Genomic DNA, 14,712 nt, shown 5'->3' with positions numbered 1-14,712 from the left:
CCCTTATACAGAAGCCCATATTGGTTTGAACATAATACTTGGTACTGAATAATAGCATTTCAAACTTTAAAGGTCGTTTTTCAGCGGTACACTTTCTTTTCTCCCCTCCCCTCCCCTCCCCTCTTCTCTCCTCTTTTCTTTTCTTTCTTTTCTCACTCTGTCACCCAGGCTGGAGTACAATGGCATGATCTCGGCTCACTGCAACCTCTGCTTCCAGGGTTTAAGTGATTCTTCTGCCTCAGCCTCCCAAGTAGCGGGGATTACACGCATGCACCATGATGCCCCACTAATTTTTGTATTTTTAGTAGAGACGGGGTTTCCCCATGTTGGCCAGGCTGGTCTTGAACTCCTGACCTCATCTGATCCACCTGCCTCTGCGATTACAGGCATGAGCCACCATGCCCGGCCAGTGGTACACATTGGGTTTTTTTTTTGTTTTTTTTTTTTTTTTGAGACAGAGTTTCACTGTTGTTGCCAAGGCTGGAGTGCAATGGCACAATCTCAGCTCACCGCAACCTCCGCCTCCCAGGTTCAAGCAATTCTCCTGCCTCAGCCTCCGAGTAGCTGGAACTACAGGCATGCACCACCACATCTGGCTAATTTTGTATTTTTAGTAGACACGGGATTTCTCCATGTTGGTTAGGCTGGTTTTGAACTCCCGACCTCTGGTGATCCACCCGCCTCTGCCTCCCAAAGTGCTGGGATTACAGGCATGAGCCACCGTGCCCAGCCAGTGGTACATTTTTTTTTTTTTTTGAGACAAAGTCTGGCTCTGTCGCCCAGGCTGGAGCGCAGTGGCGCGATCTCGGCTCACTGCAACCTTTGCCTCCTGGGTTCACACCATTCTCCTGCCTCAGCCTCTCGAGTAGCTGGGACTACAGGCGCCCGCCACCATGCCCGGCTAATTTTTTGTATTTTTTAGTAGAAACAGGGTTTCACCATGTTCGCCAGGATGGTCTGGATCTCCTGACCTTGTGATCTGGCCGCCTCAGCCTCCCAAAGTGCTGGGATTACAGGCGTGAGCCACCGCGCCCAGCAAGTGGTACACATTTTTAAAGCTAAAGATCAAGAGCTGGATTTTAAAATGAATTAGATGTATGCTACTTAGTAGAAATAAAATGAAACAGGCCTGTTAAAGCTGTTACAAGAGGATTCTCCTGGTTTACATCTGTGGGAAGCTACAGTATCTTCTGGGAAGCCATTGAGAACTGAGATGAACAAACACGTTCCTGTATTTGACACTGGGCATCTTCCTAAGGCCTAGGCATGCCACATGTGAGAAGGATAAGTGAGGCATTCATGGTTTCAGCTTTCAAGGAGATCATAAGCTAGTCCAATGGACAAAAATAATCTTCTGAATTACTAAATTGGTCGTGTTAATTTTAGAACGAAGAAGTAAATTCCATTGGAATTTCATGAAGATCAGTGGTCAGAATTTCAAAATTAATGTTGGATATTATTAGGTATAGATCATTACTTGAAGCCTCTTCTACCAGGGAAAACACACCTTACAAAATTTGTAACCATCGTAGGTGGAGAGTAAAATTTTCCTTCTAGGGTGGGAAAGTAAAGGAGTAGATGGTGGTTAGATACTGGCTTTGAAGTTTGTGACTCAAAAACTGTGACTCTGGGAAAGTTACTTACTCTTGAGTATCTTATTGCATTCATCTATGCAGACTTTAAGAATTAAAATTATATATATATAAAAATACATTTAGTCATGGTAAGCACATTGTGAGGGCTTAATAGAGATTCAGTGTTTTAAAATTGGTTTCAGGGCCGGGCACGGTGGCTCACACCTGTAATCCCAGCACTTTGGGAGGCCAAGGCGGATGGATCACGAGGTCAGGAGATCGAGGCCATCCTGGCTAACATGGTGAAACCCCCATCTCTACTAAAAAAAAAATACAAAAAATTAGCTGGGTGTGGTGGCTGGCACCTGTAGCTCCTAGCTACTCAGAGGGAGGCTGAGGCAGAAGAATGGTGTGAACCTGGGAGGCGGAGTTTGCAGTGAGCCGAGATGGAGTCACTGCACTCCAGCTTGGGTGAGAGAGAGAGACTCCATCTCAAAACAAACAAATAAAAAAATTAGTTTCAACATGACTAATTACCTCTGCAAAAGGTTATATTCACAGATGTATAAGAGGCTAGATTCTGATCTATGGAGTGTAACAATTGGTCACTTTTTAATCAACTGAAATTCATTTGGTAGAATGGAAATGAAATTCCACCACTAGTTTCCTTGCGAGGCTGACAGGTCAAGCTGGGGTCCATAAGTCCCTGAAATTGCATGCAAAATTTGGTGTCTGTTTCTTGGTAGAATTTTTAAAGAGATCCATGACTCAAAGACCCACCATCTAAATGGCCTTCCTGTGGAGATACTTGAGCACCTTAAGAGAGAAATACATGTTACACAAGCCAAGAATATCAAATCTGCTTTGCTTCTCTAAGACAATATCAGAAAAAAATGAAATACCTTTTCTCTTCTTTTTAGAGTCAACAACAATGGTTCCATGAACTGATGGAGAAAACAAATGCCTCTTATTAGAGGCAACAACGATAGTTCCATGAACTGATGGAGAAAATGAATTGGTGGGTCACAAATGTAGTCCTCTGGTTGGTCCTTTTAAAAATAACCTTGCCTTGCTATTTAGTTTGCTTTTTCCTGATATTTCTCTCCCACTCCTCTCAAACTCAGATCAAGGTCTTAAGATATCATGCTTTACACGATAACATGTGTTCGTAAGCCAAGAAATACGAATTTCAAGTGTGTCATCTTACATAGTAATTGTCTCAATCATGTAAGTCCAGATATTTTCTTATAGTCCTAGCTGATTCATCAAGGTACTGTTCTGAGTAATGGCAAGAAACTAAACCATCTATAACCTACTATTTCCAAGGCTAAAATAATAGAGAAGTTCAAATTTAGTCTGAGTCTGTTCAGGACAACAGCACTTGTTTATTACTAAGTGTTCCCTCTTTTGCTGTATACTTTCTCCCTGAACTTGTACCCTAGTTTGCTGTTGCTGGAGGGATGCCTGCGAATCAGTCTTTGAAACTCTTCTAATGTTTATAATCCTTCCCAATCCATTGGATCCAAATATTGAAAATGGATGAGATTTTCCTAAATCATGCTTAGAAAGGTAGCCCAAATCTTTTAGCATTCTCCAAAAATCAACTGGAGAGTTAAAAACAAACACACACACACATACACATATTTGGATCTCAATTCATTCCCATTGAATCAGAATGTATGGGACAATCTTTATTTTTGACAGCTCTCCCTAAGTGACTCTGTTAATTAGAATATACTTCTCCTAGGCCACGTGTGGTGGCTCATCTCTGTAATCCCAGCACTTTGGGAGGCTGAGGTGGGTAGATCACCTGAGGTCAGGAGTTTGAGACTAGCCTGAGCAAAATGGAGAAACCCTGCCTCTACTAAAAAATACAAAATTAGCCGGACGTGGTGGCGCATGCCTGTAATCCCAGCTACTCAGGAGGCTGAGGCAGGAGAATCGCTTGAACCCAGGAGGCGGAGGTTGCAGTGAGCCAAGATTGCACTATTGTACTCCAGCCTGGGCAACAAGAGTGAAACTCTGTCTCAAAAAAAAAAAATATATATATATATATATACATATATATATATATATATATGTATATATATATATACTTCTCCTGGCTGGGCATGGTGGCTCATGCCTGTAATCCCAGCACTTTGGGAGGCCAAGGCAGGCAGATCATTTGAGGTCTACAGTTTGAGACCAGCCTGGCCAACATGGTGAAACCCTCTCTCTACTAAAAATACAAAAATTAGCCAGGTGTGGTGGCTGGTGCCTGTTATCCCAGCTACTCAGGAGGTTGAGGCAGGAGAATCGCTTGAACATGGGAGGCAGAGGGTGCAGTGAGCCAAGATCGCGCCACTGCACTCACTAGGCCCATACAATAAAAAGAGGTAAATTTGGACAGTCTAGTGGCTCATTTATATAAACTGTCATAAGTATAGTTTTCTGTATCTATGAATTAGCCCCATTTTAAAGTACAAGCATATATAGTCTCATTAAAACTGTTGTTTTCTATCCATGGGTCACATCAGAGGTGGGTTTTTTTGTGTGTTTTTTTGTTTGCTTTGTTTGTTTGTTTTGAGGCAGGGTCTCACTCTGTCACCCAGGCTGGAGTGCAATGGCGCAATCTTGGCTCACTGCAACCTCTGCCTCCTGGGCTCAAGTGATTCTCGTGCCTCAGCCTCCTGAGTAGCTGAGATTACAGGTGCGTGCCACCAGGCCCGGCTAAGTTTTGTATTTTTAGTAGAGATGAGGTTTTACCAGGTTAGCCAGGCTGGTCTTGAATTCTTGGCCTCAAGTGATCCATCTACCTCGACCACGGTGCTGGGATTACAGGCATGAGCAATGGTACCCGGCCACATTATTTTGCAAAATGCTGTCGTAGAAGCAAACCCATCTCTATTTTAATCCTATGATTCCTCAATATATAGCTCAGATCTTTCACCTGGAAAATCCTTGCAAAAACAAACTACTTAATCACATCATTCTTTGGAGTTCCATGAAACTGAATGATAAAACTGAAACTCAAATGGGTGTCACTCATTTTATCTTCTGTTCATTGATACTGTTTATTTGCCACCTTTGAAGGACTATTTAAACTATCTAAAGCCATAGTCACACTTCCCCTGCTCTGAAGAAGAGCTAAAGAAAGGCAGTGGGAATAAAGAATTCTTTTTCTACTGCATTGTATGAGTTGTCTAGAAAAGTTGAGTAAGAACCTAGGACAAGGAAATCAGACAGCTCCCAGCATACCTATTGTCCGAGTTCCCTCGCACAACTTCAGAATTGTATTCAAAAGTATTTTCACAACAGTAGGCACCCACTTAATTAAATACAAGCACATAATCAAATATATATATATATATATGCACACATATATATGTGTGTGAGTATATATATGTAGTTATCACCAAAATATATATGTAGTTATCACCAAGATCTTAGCTTCATTTCTCTAAATGCAAACCAGGGCCATCTGAGCATACATTAAGAAATACACAAGAGTAATTGGAATGGCCTTTTGATCCCAAGAGATATGGCACAGAGACATTTAGAGAAGTGTGCCACATGATCTTCTCAGGAACATGGGAAAGGCACCAGGACCAGAGGGAGGCAGAGGTTTGGGCACCTTTGAGTAACTGTATCTCAAAGAGAAATGTAGTAGAAAAAACCAAGGACCTTGAAATTAGACAGATCTGGGCTGAAGTCTTTGTTTCAATTCTAATAGCTATGTATTTGGGGGCAAGTTATTTAATGCTTTTATTTCTTCAGTAGGAAAGTGTGCCTCACAAGAAAACTTTACAGTGTTCTTTCCAATTCAACAAAATAACATCCAAAGAGCTGAGCACAGTATTTAGCACAGAGTCAATGCTGCTGGTCAAAACTGTTCACACACTTTTTTTGCTTTCTCATCTTCACTCTGCCCTCCCTGGCCCAAGCTATCTCCATCAAGTTAACAAAGACCTGAGCTGGAAAGGAGTGGAAGAGACGTTAAAGCCACGCTCTCACTGATTATTGAATAAACAGGATGGTTCGGCTCCCTCCTATAGAAGAGAAAGGGCTATTGATATTAAACTCTAGAAATGAGTTGAAAACCATTGAAATGAACTCTGGAAATGCAGCCCCTCTGATTAATACTTACCTGAGTGAGATTACCTGTTTTGCAATAACACGTCATTGGTTGCAACCCAAGATGGTGGAGTTAGGGGATCTAGGGGAGCTGCAAAGTTAGGTCAGTAATAAACACTTAGAAAGCCATGCATTACACAGTCATGGAGTCAGGACCCCATTATAATATCATAGTGGTTCTTCTGCAATCAGCTGACAATGATCTAGTCTCACGTTCAGCAGATGCCACAAAAAGGGACAATTCCAAAAGCAGTCAGGTAATTATCAGCATTATTTGTTTGTTTCCCAGCATTTACACAGAGGTTTCCTGACAGTTTCAGTTCCTCATGAATGATTTCTAATAAGGGGTTGCTATCATCTCAATGCTAGTGACTCCCACAAATTCATATGTTGAAATCTGACTGTCAAAGTGATGGTGTTAGGAGATAGAGAATTTCGGAGGTGATGAGGTCATAAGGGCTGAGTCCTCATGAACTGGATTAGTGCCCTTATAAAAGAGGTTCCAGAGAGCTGCCTTACCTCTTCCACCATGTAAGGCTACAGTGAGAAGATGGCCCTCACCAAACTCCAAATCTTCTGAGGCCTGGATCTTGAACTTCCCAGCCTCTAGAACAGTGAGAAATAAATTTTTGTTGTGAATGAGCAACCCAGCTTATGGTGTTTTGTTAAGACAGCCTGAACAGACTAAGACAGAGGTATTCTAAGTTGGACATCCCATCTCAAACACAAAACAACTGTTTTGTTTGGCCTCAAAAACCAACCTGCATCATGAATAATTGTTTTTTATTTGCCCTTGTTTTCCTGATATGAATTGATTTCCAAAAATTATCAACTGTTACATACTTTTTAGCTTGTAGCAACATTCTAAATCATAAAAGTGTTAATAAACACATCAATAATTTTCCCTTAATACTGAGGATAAACAAATAGGATGTTTCCTGTATCATAGTTTGTATGATATCAGTAATATACTTAATGTCTCAAAAGATTATAGTTAGGCAATAGACAATTATTGAATTGAAGTGGATTATTTGACTATTAGAGGAAGAATAAGAAGTAGTAATGCATAACACAATCTTTTATATTCTTTTTTGGGGTTGGGGATTCTAAAAGACAAAAATGCTTTTTCCACAGTTGAATTCAAATATATGTAATTACATGTCTTTCACTTTCAGTAATTTATAAGCTCCTTGCACCTTCTTTGAATCACCAATGTCTAACAGTGCCTTGCACAAAGTAAGACCCTAAATACGACATCTTTCTCACTTAAAGACCAGATTCTTTGTAAGTGGAGCACAAATTTCCTAGGACTACTGTAACAAATTGCCACAGGATAGGTTCCTTAAAACAACTGAAATTTATCATCTCACAGTTCTGGAGGCTAGAAGTTTGAAATCAAGATGTTGGCCAGGCGTGGTGGCTCACACCTGTAATCCCAGCACTTTGAAAGAGAGAAGTGGGAGAATCACTTGAGCCCAGGAGTTTGAGACCAGCCTGGGCAAAATAGCAAGACCCCCCCTCTATAAAAGAAAAGAAAAGAAAAGAAAAGAAAAGAAAAAGAAAATCAAGGTGTCAGCAGTGTAGGTTCCTTCTGAAGGCTCTAAGAAAAAATTCATTTCGTGCCTCTCTCCTAATTTCTTATGGTTGTCAGCAAACCTTAAAGTTCTTTGGTTTGCAGCTACATATCTTCGGTCTCTGCCTCTGTCTTCATGGCCTTCTTCCTGTGAGTCTGTGTGTCTCCGTATCCAAATCTCCATCTTCTTTCTCTCAGTAAGAAAATAGTCATTAGATTTAGAGCACATCTTGTTCTAGTGTAACCTCACCTTAATTTGATTATCTCTGCGATCCTATTTCCAAATAAAGTCACATTCACAGGTACTGGCGATTAGGACTCCAGCATATCTTTTTGGGAGACTCGATTTAACCAACTACATTAAGGACACAACAAGAACTAGAAAGTGTGGCCAAAGAATCTTGCTTTAACTATTAAAATACCATGCAGAAAGAACAATTTTGTTAACTATAATTCAGGTATGCATTTACATGAATATTAGTTGCAAAGATTTTAGCCACAGATAAAAACTTTATCAATGTGCACCTTTTCTTTGATATGACAGATTCAATAAAGGAATAAATAGCTCTCTTTGAGAAGTACCATTATGATCACAAAAACATTAATTTACCATGATTGTGGGAAATATTGACATTGATTTTACATGTTGATACATTCTATGAAACATTCAGAGGAAAAGATCTCCGGTTATGCAAAAGAAACAATGCGAAGTGCTTGCTACTCACAAAGATTCTCTTCTTGACAAAACTCTAGCCAGCCCCTTTGAGCTCTTTTTCAACAGGGCCCACCCTTGGGCCTGTCCTCAAAAGCCTGACTTTAGCAAGAATCCTGCTAAGCTAGTTTAGCCATGATCCCTCATCCTCGGTATCTGATCACTCTTAATTTCTGACCACATTCATCTCTCACCATCCCCCAGGTGATTTCTGATCACCCTAGCAAGAACCCTTCTTCCTGGTTAGCTAGAATCCCCTCTTACCTCTGATGTTTCCTCTTAGTAACCATTCCTTTTATTTCTTTTTCCATCCAACGACTCCTCCACTGTGCTTCTTGGCTATACATTCCCACTTTTCCTTGTTGTACACAGAGTTGAGTCCAATCCCCTTCCACTGCTCTGCAACTCTATTTCGGTAGTTGCTATACCTATCACCACAGTCCTGAATAAAGTCCACCTTACCATTTTCACATGTGTCGCAAATCACTTTTTCTTTAGTATCACGCCAGTTCCTCTTTTTCCGCACATAGTAAGATAACAATCCTCAGGTTTCCTTGCGGTTAGCTGTGTGTCAGAGTCTGAGCCAGGAATGGTGGGTAGAATGAACGTAAGTCACTTCTAAGTTTGACCCTTGAAAACGTTCCGCTTGAACCTCCTTTCTCTCATTTCTCTGCTAGAATGACTCTGGGACCACATTTTCCAGTGGCATAGTCATCAGAGGAAGGAGAGCCTACCCAGTGTGATGTGAATAAATGGATGAGGTTCTACTTTGTTACTGCTTCATGGCCCAGTTTCCTAATGCACGTTACGGATTGTGCAAGTTTACAACATCATCTAACTGTAAGAAAACTAAATGTGTATTTAAAGCCCTTAGAATCAAAGACTGATAGTGATGTGCTCATCTTTGTATTCCCTGGCACATTTCACAGTACCTGACTCATCACCATGCTTGTTTCTCTTTTTTCTTTTCTTTTTTTTTTTTTTTTTTGAGACAGAGTCTTGTTTTGTTGCCCAGGCTGGAGTACAGTAGCACAATCACAGTCACTATAACCTTGAACTCCTGGGCTCAAGCAATCTCCCACCTGAGCCTCCTGAGTAGCTGGGACTACAAGAGCACACTATCACGCCCAGTTAAATTTTAATTTTTTGTGTGTGAAGATGGGGGTCTTGCTATGTGGCCCAGGCTGGTCTCCAACTGCTGGCCTCAAGTGGTACTCCCACCTCAGCCTGCCAAAGTGCTGGGATTATAGACGTTAGCCACTGCACCCAGCCCTGTTTGTTTTTCTTTATATCGGAAAGTGATCTTCAAAAATCAGTAATTTTTTTTTTTGGTCCGTTATACTATTTGTAATGAAAACTCATTATTTGATATCTTATTTTCTTTTTTTTTTTGTTTTGAGACGGAGTCTCACTCTGTCTTCCAGGCTGGAGTGCAGTGAGGTGATCTCGGCTCACTGCAACCTCTGCCTCACGGGTTCCAGCAATTCTCCTGCCTCAGCCACCTGAGTAGCTGGGACTACAGGTGCACGCACCACGCCTGGCTAATTTTTTGTATTTTTAGTAGAGACGGGGTTTCACCATGTTGGCCAGGCTGGTCTCGAATTCCTGACCTCAAGCAATCCACCCGCCTCAGCCTCCCAGAGTGCTGGGATTACAGGTGTGAGCCACCACGCCTGGCCCAGCATCTTATTTTCTTAAATACTTAAAAGAAAGAGAAAAATCAGTGACAACAACAAAAAAAGCAGTGAGTGGCTCCCATGTGCCAAACCTTCTGGTGTTAAACAGGCAGAACATATTTACTTTATTTATTTATTTATTTATTTTTGAGACAGAGTTTCGCTCTTGTTGCCCAGGCTGGAGTGCAATGGCATGATCTTGGCTCACTGCAAACTCCACCTCCTGGGTTCAAGTGATTCTCCTGCTTCACCCTCCCGACTAGCTGGGATTACAGGCGCCCGCCACCACACCCAGCTAATTTTTGCATTTTTAGTAGAGACAGGTTTTCCCATGTTGGCCAAGCTGGTCTCAAACTCCTGACCTCAGGTGATCTGCCTACCTCAGCCTCCCAAAGTGCTGGGATTACAGGCGTGAGCCGCCATGCCCAGTCTACTTTAGAGGAAAAAATAGTAACTGTGTACTCCAAATTTGGGAAACTAGCTAATAAAGTTAGCAAAACATCCTGCATTGTCCATCAGGAATTATTGGTTATTTTATTCACACAAAATGTAACAATATATGGGGGAAATCATCTAGAAGAAACCTCATCAGTTCATATAACATTCTTTAAAAAGGAAAACAGTGTCAGTGGCACCAATCTGGGCGAATCTAGAGCAGTGGCCAGTTTGTGATGAGCCACATCCAGAATGAAGTGGGGGAGCTCACAACTGGACATCTTAGCAAATACCAAATCCAGGTATGTCAGTTGGGACAACTGGGGGAGGAGGTGTGGTGGGCTGTGCAGCCGGGGGAACCTTCACCAAAATGACTAGAGAAATGAGAAGAACAATTATAACTGACAGATAGGAACAGCCTGCTCAGATACGCTAAAAATGAGTCAGGCCTTCAGGATGATGACAACTTTGACAAGGATTTTGGAGATGATAACAAATGGAAAGCTTTATGTATCCAGCTCAACACAACTGTTCATTAGAGTCCCCGAGGGTCTGATGCATTTAGCAAATGACTATTTTATATGCTTTTTAAATTTTCAGATGCTTCCATAAATTCATAGTCTTGAAAGGAAGACATTTCTTCAGAACTCTGTAAATCTTACAGAGTCTGAGTCCTCAGGGAGTTGGTGGAGGTGGGAATAGTTTGTATTTGCTAAGCATGACAATAATGTGGCAAAGATTTTAAGACTGTGCTCCAGCTGCAAACAAACTTTGCCAATGTCTTCCTTCAGAATAATGAAAATAATTTTTTTTTTTTTGAGATGGGCTCTTGTTCTGTCACCCAAACTGTAATACAGTGGCACCATCTGGCTCACTGCAACCTCTGCCTCCCAAGTTCAAGCGATTCTCCGGCCTCAGCCTCCCAAGTAGCTGGGACCACAGGCACATGCCATCACACCTGGCTAATTTTTGTGTTTTTAGTAGAGGTGGGGTTTCACCATGTTGCCCAGGCTGGTCTTGGACTTCTGACCCCAAGTGATCTGCCCACCTTGGCCTCCCAAAATGCTGGAATTACAGACGTGAGGCACAGTGCCAGCCTGGAAAAATGAAAATAATTCTTATGGTGATTACAGCTCATTCTTATCCAGCCACCCACTCCCAACGTCTTTTTTTAAATCTTGTAAACTCATTTGTTGCAATTAAGTCAATTAAATTTCTTTCAAAAAGTTCTCTAATTCAGACTTGCCTGTACTTACCTGTTTTGTATTTAGAAATAAGATTGATGAAGTATTTAAATTTTAGTTTTAGCTATAATTTGCTAAGTGGATACAGGAATTTTAAAAATGAATGTGCATTCTCCTAACATTTAAAGGGAATATTACCAGAATTGGGAAATTTCAAAAGGTAACTGGAAGTGGAGATGAGAATAACGTGATTTATTGGGTAGGAGAAGAGATGGACGTGCCAGGACACTTTTGAAGGTTTATGTACCATGTCTGGCCATACTCTAGAAATAATAGAGAATTTTATTAAAAAGAAAATAACAGGCCGGGTGCAGTGGCTCATGCCTATAATCCGAGCACTTTGGGAGGCCAAGGTGGGCAGATCACTAGGTCAAGAGATCAAGCCTATCCTGGCTAACACGGTGAAAACCCGTCTCTACCAAAAGAAATACAAAAAATTAGCCGGGCGTGGTGGTGGGTGCCTGTAGTCCCGGGTAGCTGGGAGAATGGCGTGAACTTGGGAGGCGGAGCTTGCAGTGAGCTGAGATTGCGCCACTGCACTCCAGCCTGGGCGACAGAGCCAGACTCTATCTCAAAAAAAAAAAAAAAAAGAAAGTAACATTGTAGTCAATGATCAAGGTAACTTTTCTTAGAATCTAAATCTAAATTTCTATTTATTTGTTTATTTTTAGAAACAGCATCTTGCTCTGTTACCCAGGATGGAGTGCAGTGGTGCGATCACAGCACGCTATCGCCTTGAACTCCTCTGCTCAAGTGATTCTCCTCCCCCCTCAGCCTTCCTAGTAGCTGGAACTACATGTGCAAAGCCAGAAATCTAAACTTTTTACTTCATTTTTAGTTAAGAGTTTTAGTCCTCTTTTCTTACTCCTTAATAAATTACTTGGACATACTTACATGAACAGAGAATATATTATCTTTATTTTTCTTCTGATGATTAGGAAATAAATTGTTCGCTGGGCATGGTGGCTCACGCCTGTAATCGCAGCACTTTGGGAGGCTGAGGCAATTGGATTACCTGAGGTCAGGAGTTCAAGACCATTCTGGCCAACATGGAGAAACCCCTAAAAATACAAAAATTAGCCAGGCGTGGTGGCAGGCGCCTGTAGTCCCAGCTACTCGGGAGGCTGAGGCAGGAGAATCTCTTGAACTTTGGAGGTGGAGGTTGCAGTGAGGCCAGATTGCGCCATTGCACTCCAGCCTGGGTGACAGAGCACAACTCCGTCAAAAGAAAAAAAGAAAGAAAGAAAGAAAATAAATTGTTCTTCCTTAATTAGCTTGATTTAATTATTCCATAATGAATACATATATATGAAAATATCACACTGTACCTCATAAGTATATGCAATTATTAATTATCCATCAAAAATAAAATATATTTTTTAAAAGAATTAAAATAAAATAAATGTCTCCTCACACCAGAGAGAAGTGGACTGAGCCTCAGGAAAATCACAGGCCACGTCTGGGTCTGTTGTGAAGCAACTGTGTGACCACAGACTAGTGCCTTGACCTCTGAGACCCTCAGTTTTCTTCACCTAAAAAATGAAGGCTTTGCTTTAGACAGTATATTCAGGTTCTTTCCAGCTTTAACATTTTAGGATTCTGGACGAGGAGAAAGAATTTTATTCAGAGCCTCATTCCCTCTTCAATAGGACAGAATGAGAACTCAGAGGGTGTGGTCACTAACCTCTCTTTCCTGAGGCTCTCCTTGTCTTGTCTGGGTATTGGTTGGCCTCCTTACATGTCACCATGAGGCATTCTTCCTGGCCACCAATGTTTTGTTTAGACTTTCCCATGCTATCTACCAAGAGTCTTTCAGTTTGCTTCAAGCTTATCTGTGGTCAGTTCTGAGTTGAAATTCAAGTGCACAACCTGACAATGACGTCTGTGCCTTTGTTTCTGGAATAAATAAGTAAACTCTGAGGCGGAGAGGAGAGAGGGAGTGGTTCTTGCACTAGAGTGGAACTAACGGCCCATCTACCCCATAAGCCATCGATGAATTGAAAAAACAAAACTCTTTGCAGACCCCATTTCTTTCTTTCTTTCTTTTCTTCTTTTTTTTTTTTTTTTTTTTTTTGAGACAGAGTCTTACTCTGTTGTCCAGGTTGGAGTGCAATGGCACGATATTGGCTCACTGCAACCTCCGCCTCCCGGGTTCAAGTGATTCTCCTGCCTCAGCCTCCCAAGTAGATGGCATTACAGGCGTGGGCCACCATGCCTGGCTAATTTTCGTATTTTTAGTAGTGACGGGGATTTACCATGTTGGTCAGGCTGGTCTCAAACTCCTGACCTCAGGTGATTCGCCCGCCTCGGCCTCCCAAAGTGCTGGGATTACAGGCGTGAGCCACCACACCAGGCCCGCAGACCCCATTTCTCAGGTGAAATTCTGTGGGAGAACATTGAGATTCACTGAGGTGCAACACACCCATCAAATGAATTTCTGGTAAATGAGTATAATGGAGCCAGAGGAATCTTGCTTTGAGAAGGCTATTTCCTCATAAAGGCTGTGACTTCCTCACAGTTTGTTTCATTGACAAATGTTCTTTCTCCTCAGAACTGAACCCCTACAATGTGAGAAGACTCTGACAATTGCCTTTCTCAAGAACACCACCTTGGCCACTTCACCTTTCTCTGAAGAGCACCACTCGTCTTTCCCCGGATGGATGCAGAATGCTGCCTCCACAGGGCCACAGAAGCCATTGTTCCAAGAAGCACCGGCTTCTTGGGCTTTTAGCTTAATTGGTTTCCATGTTAGGACCTAGACTTCTGTCTCTCCCTTATTTTCCCACCAATCCCCACAGCAGAATGCAGTCCTCTTCCAAATATCTCCAACAGTGGACCGCTCATCTTCCCGTCAAGCTGTCAGTGAGAGTCTATTAAATGGCCCAATCTTGAAATCCTTCTGATGAAGACAAATGAGAAATAAACTTATGAAACAGCTCCGAGTTACATTTAAGTCTCTCCATTTCCTTTAGTTTCTCTTTGCTCCAAGGCTTGAATATAAAATGGAGACAGGGTTTCAGCGACAGATGGCAGAGGATAATCTTTCATTTTGTCATAAAGTTAACCCTCGGAGGGGCCTGAAAAGACCTTTCTCTTGGAAAATCAGTGGCTTCATAGTTCCTTGCTTTTAATCGGGTAGAAAAAGCTCGTTTCTGATTTTCAGAGAACGTGCCTTTCCTCTAGGCTAACCCACATCGCAAGACACTCGGGTGAGGATGGCCTCTCCATTCTGATTTATTTATGCTGCTTGTGGGTGCCTTGCACATTTTAATTAATGATGATTTGACTGTGCGTGAGCCCTGGTGATAAATACGAAAACAGGGCTATTAAAGATAATCCAATAAACAAACCCAAGAAAAGCTGTCTTCCAGTATTATTTGTT

The 14,712-nt window shown here is 41.8% G+C and overlaps 1 long non-coding RNA gene across 2 annotated transcripts; it reads left to right on the top strand.

Moving 5' to 3' along the window:
• The first annotated feature begins 1,945 nt into the window (after window positions 1-1,945).
• On the top strand, window positions 1,946-14,278 carry LOC102140179 (uncharacterized). Of its 2 annotated transcripts, XR_012424796.1 has the most exons (4): window positions 2,456-2,592; window positions 8,653-8,815; window positions 10,267-10,388; window positions 13,882-14,278. It is a non-coding gene; the product is annotated as an uncharacterized lncRNA (long non-coding RNA). The 2 variants fall into 2 exon arrangements; XR_284805.5 differs by lacking the exon at window positions 10,267-10,388 and having other exon boundaries at window positions 1,946-2,592.
• The last annotated feature ends 434 nt before the right edge of the window (window positions 14,279-14,712 follow it).

This window comes from Macaca fascicularis, chromosome 15 (genome assembly GCF_037993035.2).
Source record: "Macaca fascicularis isolate 582-1 chromosome 15, T2T-MFA8v1.1".
Classification (NCBI taxonomy): Eukaryota; Metazoa; Chordata; class Mammalia; order Primates; family Cercopithecidae; genus Macaca; species Macaca fascicularis.
The sequence above is the reverse complement of the archived record's forward strand: the minus strand, read 5'-3'. Positions and strand labels throughout refer to the sequence as shown.